Here is a 22766-nt window from a genome sequence, read left to right on the forward strand (position 1 = left end):
CACTTTAGGTAAGCCAAAATCAAAAATTAACCAAAGCTAAAAAGAAACAAAACAAAACAAACAGGAGCAAAAGCACGGCCCCTTCACAAGCCAACACTGCTGGCTTTTAGAGGGGAACTCAGGTGTTCCCAATTGAGCAGATGAGTCTCTGTCCTTCCCGGCCGATCAGTGGGTTGGTCAAAGAGACTCGTCACAATTGTGATCGTGATTTTTGAAAGTATTACATCGCTTTGTAAACGTTTATTATTAGTATTTAATGAGTCTCCTCATTCAGTTTCATAGAGCCCCTTCGCGTGACGTCACACTTAACAAGCGGATAGGGAAACAAAAAATTCTCCAAAACTACTTGCCAAGCTTACGATTACATTTCATATTATAAATTACCAATAAAATAAAACATCAACTGTTTCATTTCATTTCTAAATGTTCATATCACACGAAATCTGCAGAAACTCATGTCTGGTCCGAGCCTCTCCTCTCCTCCGGAGAATTGTAATTCTATAGCGATAGCTGATTGGCTACTGTAGAGAGCGGGGCATCATTCCATTAAGACATTTTATAAATAGTCTACTGTAAATATATTAAACAACAATTTTTGATTACAAATTCGCATTGCTACTTCATTTAGACATCTTTAGGGACATTTTTACAGCATTTCAATGTTTTTGCAACGTCAGATTTCAGATTTTTAAATATCATCAATCCTAACACCTTAAAAAGCTTATTTATTCAGCTTTAATGCAATGTAAATTACAATTATGACTGGTTTTGCGGTCAGTTATTTATACACACAATGGGAGAAATATGTGGTGGTCATCATTCTGAAAAAAACATATTTCTAAAGGTGTTGTTGACTTAATGTTCGCCAGATGTTGGTAACAATCAAATAAATCCACATATGCAAAGAAAACACTTCGAATTGGTTTAGAAATTAAGTTATTTGTAACTAAAGGATATGACACAGGAAAATGTATGTGAGGAAGAAAGGTAGGTGTAGAAAGGCAGTGAAAGCCCAGATAGCTGCTGAAATCTCTGTAGGTATTCAGTAACCCCCATGCCATTCGACACTCTATATGAATATCGGCTGCTTCAGTCCAGCATCTGCATTATCAATATGATGAAGATGAAACCAGAGTGGACATTTCAGCAAGAAAATGATCCGAAACACAGTCAAGAAAACTCTTATGATTTAGTTAAGTACATTCTCCTTGTGTCATTTCATTGTTATTACACATAACTCATTTTTTCATATTTATTTTTCATTTATTTTTATGCTTGTATCAAATATGATGTCCATTATTAACATTTAAAAACAAAGCCTCACCAACCCCACACAATCGAACTGTTCAGTCTGTTGACATTTGAATGTGAAAACTAACTATAGAGATCCTGAACTATTAACAAAGATGACAAGAACCTAATAGGCTACACTTTGAGCAGTCAGGACTGGCATTCATCAAATTTACCTGTAATAAATGTCCCTAAATAGTTGCCCCAAGGTGGCATTTTTTTTTATCGGAGACCCAGTGGAACCAAATTAAATGATTATGTCAGTGCATATTTAAAGGTCATTCTTCCTAAATGAATCTCATCTGCCTTTACGCAAACGGTAATTACTGGGTGTTTATCTCTTTCTGTCTACCTGTCATTACTTCTGCTCTAAAGGGTAAAAAGAGACAGATAGAGAGATTGGACATTGCGCGCTGACCTTTCGTCTGGGCTCTTTGATTAGGCGTCCAGCTGTTTGTTAGGTTTGCGGTAATGATGTTTATACTTTCAGATGTTTGGAGCTTGTGGAGAGACGAGACTCCTGAAGAATGAGAATGATTAGCTTCAAATCCTTATGTAAATGACGGAAGATTCAGGATTTCATTTTATTCTTAGATATATTATTTTAAATAAATATTTCCCAATAAGAGCAAGTACGTTTTCACAGTATTTCCTATAGTATTTTTTCTTCTGAAGAAAGTCTTACTTGTTTTATATCAGCTAGAATAGAAGCATATTTAATTTTTAGAAAACAATTAAAGGTCAATATTATTAGCCTCCTTAAGTAATGTTTTTTTTTTTTTCAATTGTCTATAGAACAAACCATCATTGCACAATGACTTACTTAATAGCCCTAACTTGCCTTTTAATGGTATTTTTAAGCTGAATGCTAGTATCTTGAAAAATATCTGGTAAAATATGTCATCATGGCAAGGACAATTGAAATGAGTTGTTAAAATTATTATGTTTAGAAATGTGTTGAAATCTTTTTTCTGTTAAACAGAAATTTGGGGAAAACAAATGTATTCATCTATTTAATTTTAAATCTTGGTTTCAAATCCATCATACAGCATTATGATCAATTATAAGTTCCAAATGGTCTGTAATGCTGTTTTAAAGGGTTAGTTCCCCCCAAAATTTACATTGTATCATTTAATTATTCACTTTCATGTTGTTCCAAACCCCTGAAACCTTCGTTCATCTTCAGAAGACAAAAGAAGATATTTAGATGAAATCCTGGAGCTCTCTGACTCTATAGAGAAACCATTTTAAGGTCGATATTATTAGCCCCCTTAAGCAATATATATTTTTAATTGTCTACAGAACAATCAATCGTTAGACAACGACGACTTTGACGATATTTTACAGACTATACATAACTTCACGATGCAAAATAAAATCAAGATTTTATAGTCAATTGAAACCAGCTTTGACTCGTAAATCCAACATATTTAGTCATAATACAAACAAAATATCTAAATGTGCAGAACTACATCACCCCAAAATGTACATTTTGTCTTTAATTATTCACCCTCCTGTTCCAAACCCCTGACACCTTTGTTCGTCTTCAGAACACATGAAGATGTTTTAGATGAAATCCTGGAGCTCTCTGACTCCATAGACAGCAGTGGTCCCGAGACATTCAATGTCCAGAAAAACAAAACAAAAACATTGCCAAAAAATATTCCATGTGACTTCAGTGACTGAACTGGAATCATTTGAAACTCCAAGCGAAAAAAAAAAAATCAAACATTAAAAAAGATTTTGTTCATCAATGTTTTCTCTTCCTCCACAGGTCAGGGTGTACATTTACTATAGCAAGCACAATGCATAGTCATTAGAGGCAGAACACACAAACATGGTAGTAAACAACACACAACGGGACCTGAAAAGGCTGAAAAGAAGAGTTTTTTTGGCACACAAAACATAACCCTTTAATCCTTTTCCAATTTAGTCATGGAGGTCTCATTTAATATATTTTCATCTATCATAAGTCAAACTCCAGTTTTATTTGTCACATACAGAGTCACACACAATATGATATGCATTGAAATGCACTCGTGACCCTAAAATAATAACAAGAATCTAATATTTTGGAGAAATATAAATGTAATAGTAAATATAAAATATAGAGGATATTTAAATGTGTTAAACAAAATACAGACAACTGTTATTTATACGTTTTTGGAAGAAATAGAATGATGGATCGTACTTTTCAGTATTCACAATTGCATAAATTCGGATAGTTTTGAGATATAATCATTACTTTTCCTTCGCTTAGTCCTTTGTTTATCAGTGGTCGCCACAGCAGAATGAACCACTTACTATTCCAGTATATGTTTTAGGCATCGGATACCCTTCCAGCCACAACCCAGTACTGGAAAACACCCATAGACTCTCACAAACACTACGGCCAATTTAGTTCATCCAATTCACCTATAGCACATGTCTTTGGACTGTGGGGAAACCCACGACCAACATGTGTAGAACATACAAACTCTACACAGAACTGCAAACCGGCCCAGCTGGAACACGAACCTGTAAACTTCTTATTGTGAGGTGACAGTGCTAACCACTGAGCCACCGTGCCACCCCAAGATATAATCATATATGTTCATTCATTCCACAACTGAAAATAATGGAGGCCTAAGATTTTAGAGCAATACTGCATGTCTGCTGACTTGTCGATAAAAATGCAGCATGAAATGACGCATCGATTAACGGAACATGTCCTCATTTAATCATCTTCTGCTTGCTCCAAACCAGCTTCACTTTTATTTTTTCTGTTCAACACAAAGGAAGATATTCTGAAGAATGCATTCATTCAGTCATTCATTGCATGTCTTTGGACTGTGGGGGAAACCGAAGCACAAGGAAACACAGGGAGAACATGCCAACTCTACACAGAAATGCCTACTGGCCCCAGAGGGGACTCAAACCAGCAACCTTCTTGCTGTGAGGCGATGCTGCACAGCAAATTCATCAGAGTTAAATTCTCGGTGTTTGAGCATTTCAGAGTAAAGTGTTGACGTTTAAGAGTTATATTTTGATAAATGAATATAATAAGAGTTAGAATTGATTTTATTCAGTGCGAAATCAAGGAGTTATCTTTTCAACACTTGGTGGTGTTATTTCCAACATCCGGGAATTCATGCAGCCCCAGTCACTGATGAATTTTCCAGCCGCCATTTTCCAGGTTTAGAACAGCAACTGGTGAGTCAAACTACCTAAATGTTGGTATTTTACTGACTTTCTTTAAGGAAATACAGTTGTAAACATATTGTTAAGTTAATAACTTTAGAATGGAGTGACAATTTTAATCTTCTGCGGTTCATTCATGGTCGTTTGTGTATCTAACTTAGCTTAACTGCAGTACTATTGACTTTTTTCAAGAATGTTTTTTATATATGCCCACGCATAACGTTACATAGTGCATAAAAACATCAAATGTACATTTTCAACACATTTCTGTCACGCTTAATGCCATTTTGTGCGTTGTTACCCATCTGTAAAATAAAATCGACACTTCTCCTTTAATTCGAAGCAAACTAGCGAGGGAATCCCCGGACTCCAAGCCGCCTAGACTAACTTACTCTGCCCGGATGGTAACAGCAACACAGGACGGTTTCCATAAGCTCTGGAGAGTTTCTAAAACATATCTGGTGAGTAAATGAACATATGCTTACTTGTAAAAGGCTTCCTGACTAAAACATATGATTGTTTGTTATTCGTGTATGTTAATTTGGTTATTTAACACCGCGGCCCTTTTAAACTGGTTCATTCGTGGCCGTCCATATAACGTTACCGTTAGTCCATAAACTCGCGTGATAACGTACGCTTGAATTATATTAAGTGTTGACAACCATTAAAGTCGGAATGTTAACATTAATGTCTTTAAATGACCGCGTTTGCACTCAGACATTTAACGTTACAGAAGTCTCCCGGAAGTTGCGGGAATAACGTTAACGTTATCTCGCAAATGCAGAGACTCCCAGATGCCCAAGTAGATGCCCGCAAATGAATGATAATCTCCCGGAAATCGCGCGTCTCCCGCCCGGTCATTAAACACTTTGCATGCCCCTCTCCACCGCATCCCTCCCAGCTCTTCAGGTACGTCGCGCGCAACTCGCCCCACCGCTCTTCAGGTACTCATCTCTCGCTACCTCCCGCAAATCAACTCTGTATCCCCCCTCGGGATGTCTGACGTTAGTAAGTTAGGCTATTTCTGTAGTCAGGAACATCTTAGTCAAGCTTTTTCTCCCGCATGATATTGTGCTTAAAACTATAGGCTAAACTTAAACTTAAAGACAATTTAGTGCGTTGTAAACAGCCATCTGTCTGTAAAATTAATCAACTGATTCATATTTGAGCAGCCTAATGATGATACAGGTTTGATTTGTAGATTTATTATCAATAATCAACATCTGAATCAAAAGATATCTGAAAAAGTGTGAGGCATACTTTGTGATGTTCATCTCTCTTTTTTAATCTGAAGGTTATGCATATGTGTTAGATACTAATGTTTTGTTGTTTTTTTAACAGCTACAGTTTTCCATACAATAACACAAGACCCTGTGACGATTGGCTGATTAGAGACGGATGGTGTATTTCCAGAGTTGGTGAAATGACCAAGCACACCTTCTTGGTCATATGTGGTGATAATAATGAAGGTATGTTTGATAAAGTTCTGTATTTGTTTCACATAAGCTGAGAGGGTATTAGAGCATTAGAGAATAACAAATGACATGAAGGTGATAAGTTTTGTATTGTGGGTGAACTGTTACTTAAATAATGTTTTGCTCTTTACTTTGCACTTTTCCTCTTCTGCTTATCCTAATATTTTAGATTATATTTGGACCTGAAACATCTGCTAGACTCCAGTAAAGGTGGCGTCAATACTGGACTTGAAAGGGCCTAACTGGTAAAGAAACACGCATGCACACACACACACACACACAAACACACACACACACGCGCACACGCTTACAGAAAACTGTAAGTTTATGAATATTTTTACACTGTGGCCAATATTTTGGGGAAGTCAGCATCACTAAATGATATAAAAGATTTTAAGCTCCTCTAAATTTTGCTCCAAGTGTTGAGTTAATTCAGGATTCTTGACAGACAGCTGCCTGTTTTTCCATTTCTAGTCATAGTGGTTAACCTAATTGTTTTTGGAGATACAACAGTGATGTATGTGTTTTTTCTACTTTTCCATATCCTGTCACCTCAACCAGCTGGGAGAGTCAAGTTGTGGATCATCATGTAGATTTTCAAAAGGTGAGTTTAGATTTCTTGAAAGTTTTATTTACTTTAAATGTTCTTTTAAATATATCATAGAATTTGATTGCAATTTGTTTTTAAACATTTTTCTTAGTCATGCTGGAGTCTTGAAGAGTTCTTAGATGAGCATCGCCCTATATCCGTGCATCAGGAACCACCAGACGAGCGATCAGCAGCTGCTACATCGTCATGGATAAAAAGGTCATCCTGTGGCTGGGAAGCACTTCATTCACAGGACATGCTTGATGAGATTTCCTAGCTCCAGTTTGTTTTCACACAAGTTTACAGCATTTATACCTTCATTTAAACTGCTGTGTTTGATATGGAGGACCAAGGAAATACCAGAAGTGAAAGATTTGCACGCCAAGTTGTTTAAAATGTAATTTCAGAAGAAAACTATGAGTTCAGAAGAAAACTATGAGTGACGCTATATTGAACTTTCAAATTGCTCTGATGAAACATCAAGTTTGGACCAAATGACTGAAACAGCCTTTTTGAGCACTGGTCATACATATTTTATTGATACTGTCTGTACTAATAAAACATTTAAAGTATATTTGACATTGTTGCATTTTAAAAACTGAATGAATTGTTGAAGTGGTGAATGTTTTCAAATAAAATGTTTTTTATTTTATAATTTACAGTCTATTTGACCTTTTTACCATATTTACACTCAAGAGAGTTGAATAAAATAAATATATTACACCAGGCGGTGTTAAATATAGTTACATTTTTTTAACTCTGCCCAGAGTTAAAATTAACCCTTACTTCGGTGTCAATGTGCCAACCCTTTTGAAAGTGTTGATTTAACTTTGTTTTGAGTGGACCCCATGAGACACTTTCAAAGTGTTGAAATTAACACCCATAGAGTTGTTTTGGGTTCCCATATTTTGCTGTGTGGGGATAAAAAACAGTCATTGACTTCTATATTATATATTTTTTTGCTTTTTTTTAAAACTTACAATCTTCAGAATATCTCGTTTTGTGTTCAACAGTAGAAGGAAATACATAAAAGTTTACAACCACTCGAGTCCGAGTAAATAATGTCAATAATTTGCATTTTTGGGGTGAACTATCCTTTTAATCCCCTTCTACAGTGAAATCTCTATATATTTACAGAGAGTCTGTTTAAAAATCCTGTTTATCATTCCAGTTTTTGTCTTCTCATCTTCTCTGATAGCTCTGAAATAATGGAGTAAGCAACTGTATATATCTATCTAATGGATTTGATGACATTTATATATAATTATAAAGCCATGCCATATATGCATTAGAATACATTAGAAGGCAGAGTTAGCCATATTTATGTATTGCACTATTAACGAAAAGTGTCATTGCATAAACTGTTAAAAATGGGATGTGTAATAGCAATAATGTGCTTAATAGAGATCTGCTTTTATAGTTTCACATTAGCCTAAGGAAAAGCAGATGCAAAGCGTGCATTTTAATAACATGCCTTATGTAAAGATACACTGTGGAAAAGAATGACTAAATCTGTGCCTTCTGATAGCACAGATCAGCTCATTTGGGGAAAGAGAAAACGCTGAATCTGTGTTTTCATCTTGCTAGGCTGAAGTCCTGCCAATGCGGGTTGATTATCAGCAGCATTTGATGAGCAAGTTTGTCTAGATTATTAAAAAAAAAAACATACTGACCAGCATGTTGCAGCTAAAATGTGAATTAAAAGGGATAATTCACCCTAAAATTAAACTTCTGTCATCAATTACTCACCACAGACTTCCATAGTGAGAAACATAATAAAAGTTGAAGTCAATGGTTACAGGTTTCCAACATTCTTCAAAGTATCTTCTTTTGTGTTCAATCTAGAAGAAAACTCAATCTAGTTTACAAGTCAAGGAGTAAGTAAATGATGACAGAATTGTAATTTTAGATGTACTATGACTTTAAATTCTAAAAAATATGGCTTATTTATCTGTAATTTTACATTAAAAATGTTTGCTAAGGGGCAACACAGGGGCTCAGTGGTTAGCATTGTTGACTCTATAGCAAAAAGGCCACTGATTTGAGTCCTGGCTGGGTCTGCTGGCATTTCTGTGTGGAGTTTGCATGTTCTTCCCAAGTTCGCATGGTTTCCTCGGGGTAATTTGTCTGTTGTGTGTGAATGTGAGTGTGTATGGGTGTTTCCTAGTACAGGGTTGCAGCTGGAAGGGGGTGCGCTGTGTAAAACATATGCTGGATAAGTTGGTGGTTCATTCCGCTGTGGTGACCTCAAATGATTAAAAGGACCCAGCCGAAGGAAAATGAAATGAAATGTTTGCTATATGCTCTGCGCTTGCAACAGATTTGCAGAGAATAAATAAACTTGGCAAGAATAATCATTTTAATTAAGCTTGTGAATGTAGTCAATTTGTTTGGCCAGCAGGGGGCAATATTGACCTTCTGTATTTGACTGCATTAAACGCTCGTTTAATTAACCTGTTTTAGGAGCTAATGCAATCACTGCAGCACTTTTAATTAAAGTGATAAAGAATTAGATGAATGGGCGGGAAAAACACGGATAGGGCTTGTTATTATGACTTTGTTGGGCTGTATTTACTGCTGAAAAAAGAAACCATAGACATCCTAATGGAATTAAATCTATTAATGGAAAGTGTATTATTATTATTATTAATTATTATTATTAATTATTATATTGGTATCATATTAAACTAATAAATCTTAATGGAATCTGAATCCACACACACAAAATAATTTTGCTGTTTCTTAAACTTCTTATTTAAGATGAGTTGAAACAACATATTTCTTAAGGATTTTTTGGGTGGACAACTAAATTGTTTTATGTTTAATCCACTTAAATTTGTAAAAATGATTAGGTTAACTTAATTGATTTGTGTTGGGACAACATGAAGGAATTGTGTGGAACCCTGCATTTTTTTTTTACAATGTGTACAATACACTACACTAAATATATTCTGGTTGCTCTTTAAGCTGAATCAAATTAATTTTATGAGTCATTTAAACTTACATTATATTAAACTGACCTAAAATTGCTTGTGTAACTTATAAAATTAAGTTAGAACATGATTAACTTTAATAAGTTACAATTAACTAAAAACATATGCTGTCATGACTAAGCAATCATATCATTTTTACAGTGTAGAAACCAACCCATCCAAAATTACTTTAGTAATTTATACACTGAAAAACCAAATATGTTAAGGTAACTCAAGCCATTTGAGAAAACCGATTGCAACAAACCATTTAAGTTCAAAAACTAATCCTAATGAGTACTGTGAACTTAATCCATTTGAGTAAATGAAGCAATTTGAGCACAGTAAAACCCAATAAATGAAGAAATCTCAAACCAACTGAGTACTGTAAAACTTAAGTTAAGGCAACTTAAACTGTTTGAGGAAAACGATTGCAACAAACCATTTGAGTTAAAAAGCGAATCTATATGAGTGTTGTGAACTTAATCAATTTCAGTTGAAGTAATGAGGTATTTAATTAACTCATGACCTTCAACACAGAGTTAAAACTCTTTTCAAATGAGTAGGATTACCTTTCAGTCAATTCTTAGTTAACGACACTCATTCAATTTGATAAAGTTGACTGTTTTGCTGTATGTTTTTGAACCATACTGTAGTAAAGTACACTTTACATTGCTTCACTTGACCTAAACTTTTAAGGCAACAAACTTCAGGACATTTTTGATTTGACTTAAATTTCAACTCAATTACTTCACTTGACTCGATTTAAGTTAGTAAACTCAAACATGTCCTGGAGTTTATTGCCTTAGAATTTTAAGTTGAGTCAACTTGTTTGCAAAGTACTTGAATTAATCTGTTGTTGTAATTCTTGATTGTAAAGAAAAATGCTGGGTTCCTCACAATTCCTTCATGTTGTCCCAAAATAAATAAAGTTAATTTAATCGTTTTTGCAAACTTATGTGGATTAAACATAAAACAATTAAGTTGTCCCCCCACAAAACGTAAGAATTGTGTTGTTTCAACTCATTTTAAATAAGTAGTTTGAACAAGCATAACAAAAAGTCATGTTTTGATTGTATATGATACTTACGTGTATACGGCTACACTGTAAAACATATTTCTGTAATTTACTGTCAAGTTTTTTTTACGGTAAATGTCTGTTACTCAATGGGTGTTATTTACGTTTTTTTAGACACCCCAGCTGCCGGAAAAAAAAGTTAAATAACAGTTTTTTTAACAGTGTAGGCTACTACAACTACAGTAATATAAACAATATTACACTACAATACACCACTTTACTGTTGAACAAACTAAAGTATTTATTTAACTACAGTATTTATTGCCGTTCACTAGCTACAGTATGCTGCAGCATTCATAATATAGGCCTATAATACTATATTATAAATATAGTATATTATAAAGTAGTATTTACTCTAAATTACTGTACTATTGTTTCATATTGGCACTATATGGCACTATTTACTTCATTTTTGTTTTTTATATATTTTTTAAGATTTTTTTATTTTATTATTATTTTATCAGAACCCATGCATCCAAGATCTTCTGCTGTTTGTTTTTCGGCAGGGATAAAAGCTGTCACAGTCTGACAGATCTCACTTGCGATGTAATTCAGATATCATGTTTTAATTTCACGCTCTTTATCGCCTCGTCTGCCATTTGACAGTGGTCATAATTTGAGATTTTCTGTCCCTCGCCCTTTTGATCACATCTTGTGTTCATCCGCTTGTTTACGTGCGTGTCCGACAACCTGGATCCGGTTTTCTGCTCAGTTGTCGACTCGGACGTATTTCTCTGCGTCTTCGAGAGGACGGGGGCGGACAGGAGAAATAGGGGTCGACACGCTGCCAAAAGCGAATCTCCCTCAAGATTTGGCGGATTCCCAGAGCCTGGGAAAAATGCTGAGCTCGCAGCTGAAGTCTGTCCAGAGGCAGACGCCAACGGTTTTATGAGTATCCGCATAAACAAAACCACTGGATTTACCTCTGGCCGTTATCGTAGTGTTGTATTTGCATATTAAGAAGGTTCTGTACTGCGTCACGCTTTAACCTACATGTACTGAACCACCAAGTTATTTTTTGTAATGATTTAAGTTCATATTGCTTTTCCAACGGCCGGCGCGGTGGTACTGTTGCCTCACAGCAAGAAGGTCGCTGGTTCAAGCCCCGGCTGGGTCAGTTAGTGTTTCAGTGGTGAGTTTGCATGTGTATATACACACACCGTGCTCGCGAGGGTTTCCTTCGGGTTTCTCCCACAGTCCAAAGACATGCTGTATAGGTAAATTGAATAAGCTAAATTGGAATGTGATGTGAATGCGAGGGTGTATGGGTGTTTCCCAGTGCTGGGTTGCAGCTGGAAGGGCATCCGCTGTGTAAAACATATGCTGGATAAGTTGGCGGTTCATTCAGCTGTGGCTAATGAGGCGACAAAGCTGAAGGAAAATGAATAAATGCTTTTCCAAGGGTAATATGAGTTGTAATTTGCATCTGTTATTTGTTATTTTGAAAATCAAAACAAATCGTCAGAAGCTATTGTGAATTTTCTTATACTTGCTGGGTTGTACTTCCTCTAACAGGTTTCATTATAGACTTAGACTTATGTGAAATAGAACATTGCATTAATTCACTTAGATTAATTATTAATAAGAAATGTGCTTCTTTCTTGGGAAAAAAATATGAGATCTTTCATGCTACCTGCATTTTCACTTATTATTATTATATTTTTTAATCTTTCCTGTTTATCCAATGTGGGTACTGTGTAAACCAGTGATGCTCAAACTAGGCCCAAATGTGGCCCACCAGAGGGAAAATGATTGAGAAGGGTTGGGGAATGCCTTTATCAGATATTTTAATTTTTATTTTAATGTAACTTTTGTTTGTTTTATTGTTGAGCGATCAAATACAAACAGAAATTAAATGTTTTAATTAAATGTTGTAAACGAATCAGATTTAAAAAAAGTACATGTTGTCACAACGAATTCGGTCAAAGCAGAATACATCAGCGTGCATATCAAGGCTAAGGCTGGTTTAGCATGACTAGTGTCTTCGGCATTGAACTCCAGTGTTTCATTGATTTATTCATTTTGTTTTTTGGCTTAGTCCCTTTATTAATCTGGAGTCATACACACTCATATTTCACACACACATATATATAGACAATTTAGCTTACTTAATTCACCTATAGCACATGTGTTTGGACTGTGGGGGAAACCGGAGCACCCGGAGGAAACCCAAACAAACACGAGAAAAACATACAAACTCCACACAGAAATGCCAACTGACCCAGCCCAGGCTTGAACCAGCGACCTCCTTGCTGTGAGGCGATCGTGCTACCCACATGTGCCACCGTGCAGGCTCCAGTGTTTCATAAGTGGAATTTTTTTTCTATGGTTTTATTATAGTAGGTCAGTTACATTTTCAAAAAATGAGCCTGCGTTAGTAAATACGGTTGATGCAAACTTTTACATTTAATTTTAAATTTTGAAATTGGGAAATTAACCATAGCAACCTTAATGTAATACAGTTTGTGATTGTTTACTTTCGGCCCACGGCTCTCAATCAAGCTTGCATTTTGGCCCTTTATAAGAAAAAGTTTGGGAACTGTTCTCTTTTACTGTATTCCTTATAGTATTATACAGTTTCTTGGAATAGAAACAACAAAAAACCAACAAACAAACAGAACAACAACAATTAAGTTATTTAGTCTCACTGCTGAGGGAGTGAATCTCACCTTGCTTGTGTGTGTGTGTGTATGTGTTTTTGTGACATATCAGGACACAAATCTGTATAATGACATGGGTATGACAGAGGTATTACAAAAAGGAGGTGAAATATGAGGACATTGGTGATGTCCTCATTTCTCAAAATGCTTATAAATTCGACAGAATGAGTTTAATCAGAGAGTAAAGCTGCACACTGTCTCCTGTGAAGGTTGGGTTTAGGGGTGGGGTGGGGTGAGGTAAGGGCAATACAATATACAGTTTGGACAGTATAAAATGAATGGAAACCTATGTAATGTCCTCACTTTTCACAAAAACAAACATGTGTGTGTGTGTGTGTGTGTGTGTGTGTGTGTGTGTGTGTGTGTGTGTGTGTGCGCGTGCGTGCGTGCGTGCGTGCGTGCGTGCGTGTGTGTGAGAGTAAGAGAGAGAGAGAATTTTATTTTTTAAGATTTTATAAGATTTATTTTCTGGTTTACAAAATATGTTTCAGATGTTTATTACCTATTGTAATTTAGTCCATGGTTGAGTCATGTTTTTTTTTTAACATTTTTTTTATTATGTTTATGTAAAGCATTTTGAATTACCTTTGTGAAATGTTCTATTGAAATTACCTTGCCTATATATAAAGTAGTCAACATGAAGTGGATCAAAAAAAGTTTAAAAAAATGGTCCATAGACAAGAATGTGTTGTTTGATTTGATTGTTGTTTGTTTGATTTAGGACAGTAGTTTTCAACCACGTCAAATGTTGACTACTATATATAATTATTATTATTTTTTTTTTACTTAATTAACCTCAAGAGTCAGGCCTTTTTAAGATGTAAGACTATAGACCATTTCAATGTTGCAATGTCACTGGCCCATGAACATTTCTTGCTTGTTGCCAAACTATAATTGTAACAGGTGGCAATTTAATCATATCCTAATGTTAAAACAGCTGCCATAACATTATATATCAATATGTGGAGCTTTTTGGATTCTAGGAATCATTGGAAATTAAAAAAATATATAACACTGGAAATACCTTAGGATTATTGTTCACATCCCTTTAAATGATCTATATAGGCGTGTAGACGTACATTTTTACATTTTATTGTAAGCATTAAGTTTCCACAGTTTAATTAACCATAATTAACAGTTTTTTTGCTGAAATCATTACTGCAATCAAAGTAATGTGCAATTCAGCATAGCATGAACTTATGTAACCGGTTCTGCGTTGTGTTTTCTTTGTTTTATTAAGGAATAACCAGTCGGAGATCTGCAGTTGTGACGGCTCTTTACTCACTGAGAATAAAGCAAAAAGCACAGCTTTTAAAGTGTGTCTTCGCCCTTACAGCTTTTCTCTCCCATGCATAGTCAGTGCAGAAAGGGGAGAGATGGAGAGAGAGATAGAACAAAACTCCAAACAATATTAACAAAGTGACAAAACATACCTGAGAATAAACCAAAAAGCACAGCTTTTACAGTGTGTCTTCGCCCTTACAGCTTTTCTGTTAAAAGTAAAGTGCAATGCATTTAGCATTCACATGCTTCAGTTAGGCTAAAGTTAATCAAAACCTCAATTTAAGTGATGACACAAAAATAATAAAATCTATGTGAAAAATAAAGGTATAAATATTATTTAAACATGAAAACTAGCTTTAAAAGTTATTTATAAAGTAAAGATGATTAAAGATTAATTGGAGCTTAGCAGACACCCACCTCTCCCATGCATAGTCAGTGCAGAAAGGGAAGAGGCGGGCGCAAAACAGGAAATTAAACAGTGTGAGCTCCCTTAGAAATTTAAAGGAAAAGACACACACTAACAAACACCTCAGGTACACTTACTAACACATTAGATGAAATACATATTTTGTGTAATTCTATACTTAAAGCGAATTATAATTTTCATACCTGTTACACTTACCTGAAATAAACTGTAGAGTCCAGCATTTTTAATTAGGTCCTCACTCCATTCGCCTCTTTTAATGGCTGTTAGCTAGTGGCACTGAGCGTGAATTCCGTCAATAATCCATGCAGGGGGGCCCTGCATTTTGCAATACGCCACTGGCTGTTAGCCAAAGATGTCTGCGGTTGGCATTAAAAGCAGTGTGGTGTACAGTAACATTTTTGTTGTCTAATAATGGACTGTCGATTTTGGCATTCTTCCGCACAAGACAACATGTTTGTTTTTGCAACCGGTATGCGCGGTTGAAGCTGCGTGACGTCATGTGTGATGTAGATTGGTAATTCCCCTATATATAGGTGACTAGGCTAAAGGTACTTTAAGAGTCAGAAACAAAAACTTAAAGGCAAAACGAAATTATAACACACAAAATTATATTTCAACCAAAAATAATAGGTCTGTGTGAGAAATCTTACATTGTTTACAATCCCAGTGTGTTTAATACACATATATATTAGATTAGTCAATACTAAAGCCAAATCTGGAGCTTATCTAACAAAATAACTTACAATAACGATCCAAAAACTAGCACAGCCAAATTTATGTTATAGAAAAATATTAATGACCAATTTAAAAAAGGGGAAAAATTAAGAGAAACAAAAAAAAAAAAACATTTACAATTTATTTGAAATTTTGTAGTTTGCAATTTTTTTTGCAATATTTTGCTTAAATTTAATTGTATTATCTTTCAATTTCCAAATATGTTTGGTGACTAAAATATTATTTCAATAAATATATCAGTTTAATAAATCTGTTTAGTTTAAATGCAAAAAAATATATCGCCTATATTCCCTATTTTAAGAATATACTATATTAAGAAATGGATAAAAATATTCATTTTCAAAATGGGATCTACTCAGTTATGCTGACCACTGAATGCACGTATGAAAGAGGCTATCCTGTTTAGACCCATAAAAGTGAAAAGATGATACTAAACGAACAATCCTTTGACAAATCCTTTATGACTGTAGGAATCCCTATCAGGTCTAGAACAATAATATTAATCTCCATATGCGCGCTTCAACAGCTCAAAATAAACTGTTTTTATCCCTCAACCCAAGACAGCGAGGCTCCAGTCACGCGTAACCGCTTCTGGCCAATCAGCAGCCCTCGCGCTCCAATCAGCAGCCCTCGCGCTCCGCTAACCGTCTTTACAATCATAGCCCCGCCCACAGCAGCGCTCACGTGAGACCTTTTGCACAAATGTACAGTATCAGAAAAAAAACAAAGCGCACGCGTGCATGTAAACAACTGTGGCGATCTATTACATTTACCTCATCATTTCCTTGCACAGACTTTGACTCTATCACTAGCGAAACAACACCGGAAGCCGCGGTTAAAGTGCTGAGAGGAAGAGAGAGCGATTCGGTTCGTTCGAACAGCTCCTTTAAAGCACAGTGATTCTTTACGTCATGACGTAATTGTAGCATCACGTAGCCTTTTCCTAGTGCCTCCAGTAGTCATATGAAGATACTGTTTGCTTCAGTTGAGGTTTAATGGTAAGAGGGTGAAGTGCAATTGGATGGGTTTCAGTTCAGTCTGATGGAGGCATAATTTAGCTCAAAAACAAGAACCTAGATGCACCCTTTGTATTGTTTATATATATTAATAGCCAGCCTGGTGTAAGGGGTGGACATTTTTGCAGTTATTCGCCTAATTTTCTATGTATTTATGAGATTTAAATACTGAATTTAGTTGAAATTTTAATCACTTTTTAGCTGGATTCCCTGCAGACACAGGACATCAACATTTATTTATTTATTTATTTATTTATTTATTTATTTATTTATTTATTTATTTATTTATTTATTTATTTATTTATTTATTTATTTATTTATTCTATTATTAAGCCCATAAACAGTGTACACAATTTATATATAAATCACCACATAGGCAGAACAATCATCTTTAACAATGAAGAAAAAACTGTAAAAAATAAAAAAAAAATTAAAAAGAAAGGAAAAAACTGCTAAACACAGAGGGGTATTAAAAAGAACCGCAGACAGTTGAGGTTTTTAGAGCCTTTTTGTTATGAGTCAATTGAATCAGTGAAAGGTATTGTTTAAATTCATTCAGAAAAAGCACAAAGATAGGTCTGGAGTTAAAGAATTTTGACTTATGAATGTGAAATTTAGCAAGCAGCAAAATTAAGTTCACCACATACAACTGTTTACTTTTAAGTTGTTCATACTCAGTAAAGCTCAACACTACATTTTTCAACACAAAGTACATTTATTATAAATTTTACTTCGAATAAAATTCAAGACATTTTTCCAAAATACTTTGGTAATTTGACAGTGCCAAAAAAGATGAACAACAGTTTCAAAACAATCATCACAAAAAGAACAGCTGGAGGAGAAATCACTTTTATATTTTTTCATATAATGACGTGTCGGATAGAATTTACAAATTATTTTATAAGAAATCTCTTTTACTTATTTTTTAGAAAATAACTGAGGAAGCATCCATACCTTTTTCCAACTTTTTTTTATCCACTGCATTATTCCACAGGACGCCAACATGGCGTCATATTGACGTTGTACCCCAACGTCATGAGGACGTTGGATTTTGTTTGGAAATAAAAATCGTGTTGACGTCAGAACCCAACGTCAGGCTGACGTCATTGTCCAACGTCCAACCTAAAATCAACATCTAATCATGTTACAACTTGACGTTGTGTGTACATTACCACTATGACATCTATCAGACGTTAGATTTTGGTGACTTTCCACAACATAAAATCAAACAAATATCAAAGTAATTTGTCGTCGTTATTGAATGTCAAAATAACGTTGTCCTAAGACGCTGGCTAGACATTGAATTTTGGTCACTTGACGTCACGGCAAAAAACTAACCTTATATTAGCTTATGATGTTGTGTGCCTGCTGGGTTAGCTTGTCAGGTGGTCATAGTAACCACACTTTTTGATGTCCCAAAAATATTTCCTAAATGTTTAGAATAAAGAAATATGACAAATATTTATTTTTATAATACAAATTTATTATATCACAACATCAATAGAAAAAAAAGTTTTACAATCAAAACTGTTGCTGATTGTAATTTATTATGCAAATGTAACAGGATTATTTCAGGCATATTGATTTCACTATATTTTTCTCCTGTTTACTTACTTTTCATATAAAATTGTTTTGTGTTCACAATATTAATGTAAAAACAGTCTGTAAAGTGAGAGTGGTTTCACCTCTTCTCTCCCCTTGGGTTAACGTCAAGGTGGTATAGTCCAAGCAGCCATACCTGTTGCACGATCGTTTGAGCGTTTTTTTTCCACCTTTACCTTGAACTAAGGAGGTATGCTCTACCTGTTCCATATTGAACTTAGCTCTGGTCATAATTAACACACACACACAAATATATATTTAAGTTTAATTTTAATCATTTGTTATGTTTACTAATGTAAAAACAGTTTGTTATATTGTAGAATGTTATTTTTGTTGACAGTGTACATTGAATGTAATGAGCTGAAGCTGCCGGTCGATCATAATAACATTCTCTGAGCAGACTCAAAATGGTGTCCTCTCGTCCTTAACTGCACAACGCAGAGCAAAAGAGAGTACGGTCACACAAATAACAAACTGGCCAGCACATTCAATTTTCTTCAGTCAGAATTTGGCCATTTGAACACTAATACTACTACTAATAATAATAATTTAGAGCACAGTTGTCAAATCCCGTCCTGAATGGCAGCAGCTCTGCACAGTTTAATTCCAACCCTGCTTCGACACACTTAAGCTGTGGTCACACTGGACTTTTCTCTCCATAGACTTCTATTCATACGCATGTGAATGCGTCAGACCGGAAACGCAAGCTTGTGCGTCAAGTTTCGCAGTTCACTGTTTTAAAGTTCAAGCTTGGTGAACGCTGACCTGCGAAATCACATCACGTAACTGTATGAGATGAACCGAAGATCAAAACATGACCTCTCGGTACAGAAGTGTAAAATATGGACCAATCACTTGCTTTTTTAAATGCCTGATCATCTTGTTTAATACCGCCCCTTTTGGCAACACTGTACGACAGAATTTCACATGCTCAAACTCTAGTGTGACCACAGCTTTACCTGTAGGTTTCAAACGACACTGAAGGACTTAATTAGTTTGATTAGGTGTGTTTAATTACTGTTGAAACTAAACTGTGCAAAGCTTTAGCCCTTCAGGTACTGGATTTGACACCTGTGATTCAGAGCTTCACAATTTTTCTAGCCTCTCTTCATAAATATCAACATAGTCAAAATAGTATTCAAATTTATTTTAATATGGGAAAATTAATATTTAATAAGCTTTTGACACTTTATTAGTCTTGTTTTCTTTCAAGAATAGGGTCCAAGATTTACAATTAAAGTTACTTGACAAATGTTTTCTCTGTTTAAAAGCAATACATTACCAAAAGAAGACTGCTGGACTCTTGAAAAATACTTGTTTGCATTGACCATTAAGTCACACCAGGATTCCACTTGGTCTTAACGCTTTTTACGATGGGTTATTTTGACAGTTAATGATAGTGTTGCAATCAAAATAGGACAAATGAGCTCATGAACGGGAAACATTCTGGACCTTTCTCAGTGAGGCTACACTGGCCACATCCCCCCTGGACTGAAATAAATGTTGTCTGCAAAATTGCTGCTAACAATTTATTTGTGTTGAATTTAAACAAACACATCAAATTTAGTAATGTTCAACTTAATTTGTTAGTTTAAATTCAGCCAAAATATATTGTCTACAACCAATAACCTTAAATAAATTTAAGTAAATCCAAGGAATAATCTTTGAGTTATTTTTTCAGTGTGTGGAAATGTATTAAAAAGTAATATACCCTTACATTTTTATAAATAATAATAATTTATTATTATAACCTATATTATTGTAAGTCAACAGCTCTTGGAGATTCATTACAATACCAATAAAAAGGAAACCACATATATATAGGCTAAATATCCGTTGCTACTGACATAATATATATATATATATTTTTCAATATATTTTATATATATATTGAAGAAAGCCTAAAATTTTCAGGCTAACCACTGACTTGCATTCATTTTCTTTTTTGGCTTAGACCCTTAATAATCTGGGATTGCCACAGCAGAATGAACCGCCAACTTATCCAGCATATGTTTTACGTAGCAGATGCCCTTTCAGCTGCAACCCATCTCTGGGAAACATCCATTCACACACACTACGAACAATCTAGCTTACTCAATTCACCTACTGTATGCCACATGTCTTTGGACTTGTGGGGGAAACCGGAACACCTGGAGGAAACCCACACGAACATGGGCAGAACATGCAAACTTTCACACAGATATGCCAACTGACCCAGCTGAGGCTTGAATCAGTAACCTTGCTGTGAGGCAGTCGTGCTACCCACTGAGCCACCGTGACACTCCACCACTGACTTGCATAGTAAGAGAAAGTGACATTTTTCAAAATATCATCTTTTCATGTTTAACCGAAGAGACTAATGAAGGTTTGAAACGTAAAATGGTGAGTAAATAGTGACAGAAATGTCATTTTTCTGGTGGACTATGTCTTTAATGTTTTAATAAAGTCATATCTTTGTGACTTATTATTAATCATATTTTTGGGTGAGCTATCCCTTTAAGTGATGTGCGGGACCCGCTCGAACCCGTTCTCAAAAGAATCACTAGTAGCCAATATGGTTCAGGGTTCAACTGACTCTTTATTGTGACTCGACTCAAGTGAACGATTCATACGAGTCGGACACCAGCAAGAACGAGCAAGCGAAAGCGAGAGAGAGAGAGAGAGAGAGAGAGAGAGAGAGAGAGAGGGAGAGAGGAGGGGTAGAAGCACATGAAAAACTGCGTAACCCACTGCTGGTAGATAGACGGGGCAAAAAGGTTGCCTTTCTGGGTCGTACACGCTATCTGGAGCTTTGCTGCACTTTTATGCGAAACGACAGCGGATTCAGAAGACCTGCCGAGGTAGGTTTAACGCGCCTGTGCGCTTTCTACATGTTGTAAATGTTGTTTGTCGATGTCAACTGTTGTTGTTTTAACGGCACAGTTTATAAACAAACGCCGAGGCTTCGCTGAGCAGACTTTCTGCACTGAATTGAAGCTGTTTACGTTGCCGTAGTTGATTCCAGAACACATGACATGCCTGACAGGATCTTATTGGAAATGTTGCTGCTCAGTTTAGACTGTGCGCGTTTGGCACCGGTGTTTCGCAAGCGTCAAGCTCTTGCACACTGTGTGTTTTATTATTATGTTTTTATATATCGGATCAACAGGCAGAGAGTCCGGCCCCCCTCCAGCACGCCTGTCAAGTCTCACGGACAGTCCAGCTCACATTTCCAGCTCCATATGCAGCTCCATAATTCTGCGCGCCTGACCAGTTCAGCTCTGCTCAGTCAATCTGACATGCTACAATAATTGCGCGCGCGCAAAGTTTTTATCAAGCTTATTTTTCCTTAAAATCTACTTTTATTGAGAAGGAGAAGTGCTTCTTTTGGGCTCATGGCTGAAGTGTTTGTTAGTGGGTGAAAGTTTATTATGTTCGGAAGAGTTAATGATTGAAACTTCCGAGACCGATCAGTCGCCACTGGAGCTTTAAATAAAGCAGGGGTTTATTATTAAAGCCGTTCCTCTTGTCGAATTGTGAACTGTCCTTCCGTTGTGAAGTGTCACATTCATTTGGCCATGTGACAGATACTGTACATGCAAGCAGATCAAGCGTGTGTGCATATGCACTCATAATTTAGGTGAACCGTTATGGGAAGGGCATTGGGTAATTTTATTTAAAGCCTAGTTAGTGTGCTGAACAGTTAATAGCACTCGACTCTTGTTGTAGTGAGAAAGTTGAAGGCATGCTCTCTGTTTTTCCCCTTTGATTATTATCTTCCACAGAAGATTCTTTTATCTCCCGTCATGCATTTTGTTAAGTTTCCGCTCAGCAGCGTCAAATGTGTGCGTGCATGCGCTTTTGTGCATTGATACATAGGATTTGTGTGGCACGTGCGCGTTTTTATGCGAATGTTTGGGTTTCGATGTGCTCTCAAAATGTAAAGGACGAACCCGTTTCCGTTAATTATGCTAGTTATAGGCTCAAACTTGTAAATTTGACTTGATTAAAATATAAGTATATATATTTAAAAATATTTAGATATATTCATGTATTAGTCCATTTCAGTCCATTATTAGTCCAGCTTGCATGCAGATAAACGAAAGAGTGTTTTCTCAATGGTGTTATACATAGTTAAAGGGACCCCAAAATGAAAATGTGTGCTCACTATTTACTCTCAATCCTTCCAAACCTGAGTCTTTTTCCCTGTTAAACACAAAAGAAGATATTTTGAAGAAAGTTGTGACCACTAACCTCCATAGTGGAAAAAAACAAATACTATGCAAGTCAATGGTTACAGCTTTCCTCAAAATATCTTTTATTTGTGTGAAGTCAGACAGGTTTGGAGCAAGTAAATGTTGAATAAGGATTAAGTTTTGGGTGAACATTCATTCATTCATTTTCTTGTTGGCTTAGTCCCTTTATTAATGCGGGGTCGCCACAGTGGAATGAACCGCCAACTTATCCAGCAAGTTTTTTTTA

General features: G+C 35.6%; 1 protein-coding gene and 1 long non-coding RNA gene across 11 annotated transcripts in view; both read left to right on the forward strand.

Annotated features, from left to right (window-relative positions):
• The first annotated feature begins 4434 nt into the window (after positions 1-4434).
• On the forward strand, positions 4435-7189 carry LOC141381165 (uncharacterized). The gene is made up of 6 exons (XR_012400902.1): positions 4435-4482; positions 4814-4931; positions 5812-5939; positions 6115-6190; positions 6507-6549; positions 6647-7189. It is a non-coding gene; the product is annotated as an uncharacterized lncRNA (long non-coding RNA).
• A 13857-nt stretch (positions 7190-21046) lies between these two features.
• stat5a (signal transducer and activator of transcription 5a) overlaps positions 21047-22766 on the forward strand; it is a 199095-nt gene continuing 197375 nt past the window's right edge. For 9 of the 10 annotated variants that reach the window (XR_012397748.1, XM_073937307.1, XM_073937320.1 and 6 more), the window contains exon 1: positions 21047-21145. The gene's annotated coding sequence lies outside the window, so the exon portion shown is untranslated. 10 annotated transcript variants of the gene reach the window in all.

This window comes from Danio rerio, chromosome 3, assembly GCF_049306965.1.
Source record: "Danio rerio strain Tuebingen ecotype United States chromosome 3, GRCz12tu, whole genome shotgun sequence".
Lineage (NCBI taxonomy): Eukaryota > Metazoa > Chordata > Actinopteri > Cypriniformes > Danionidae > Danio > Danio rerio.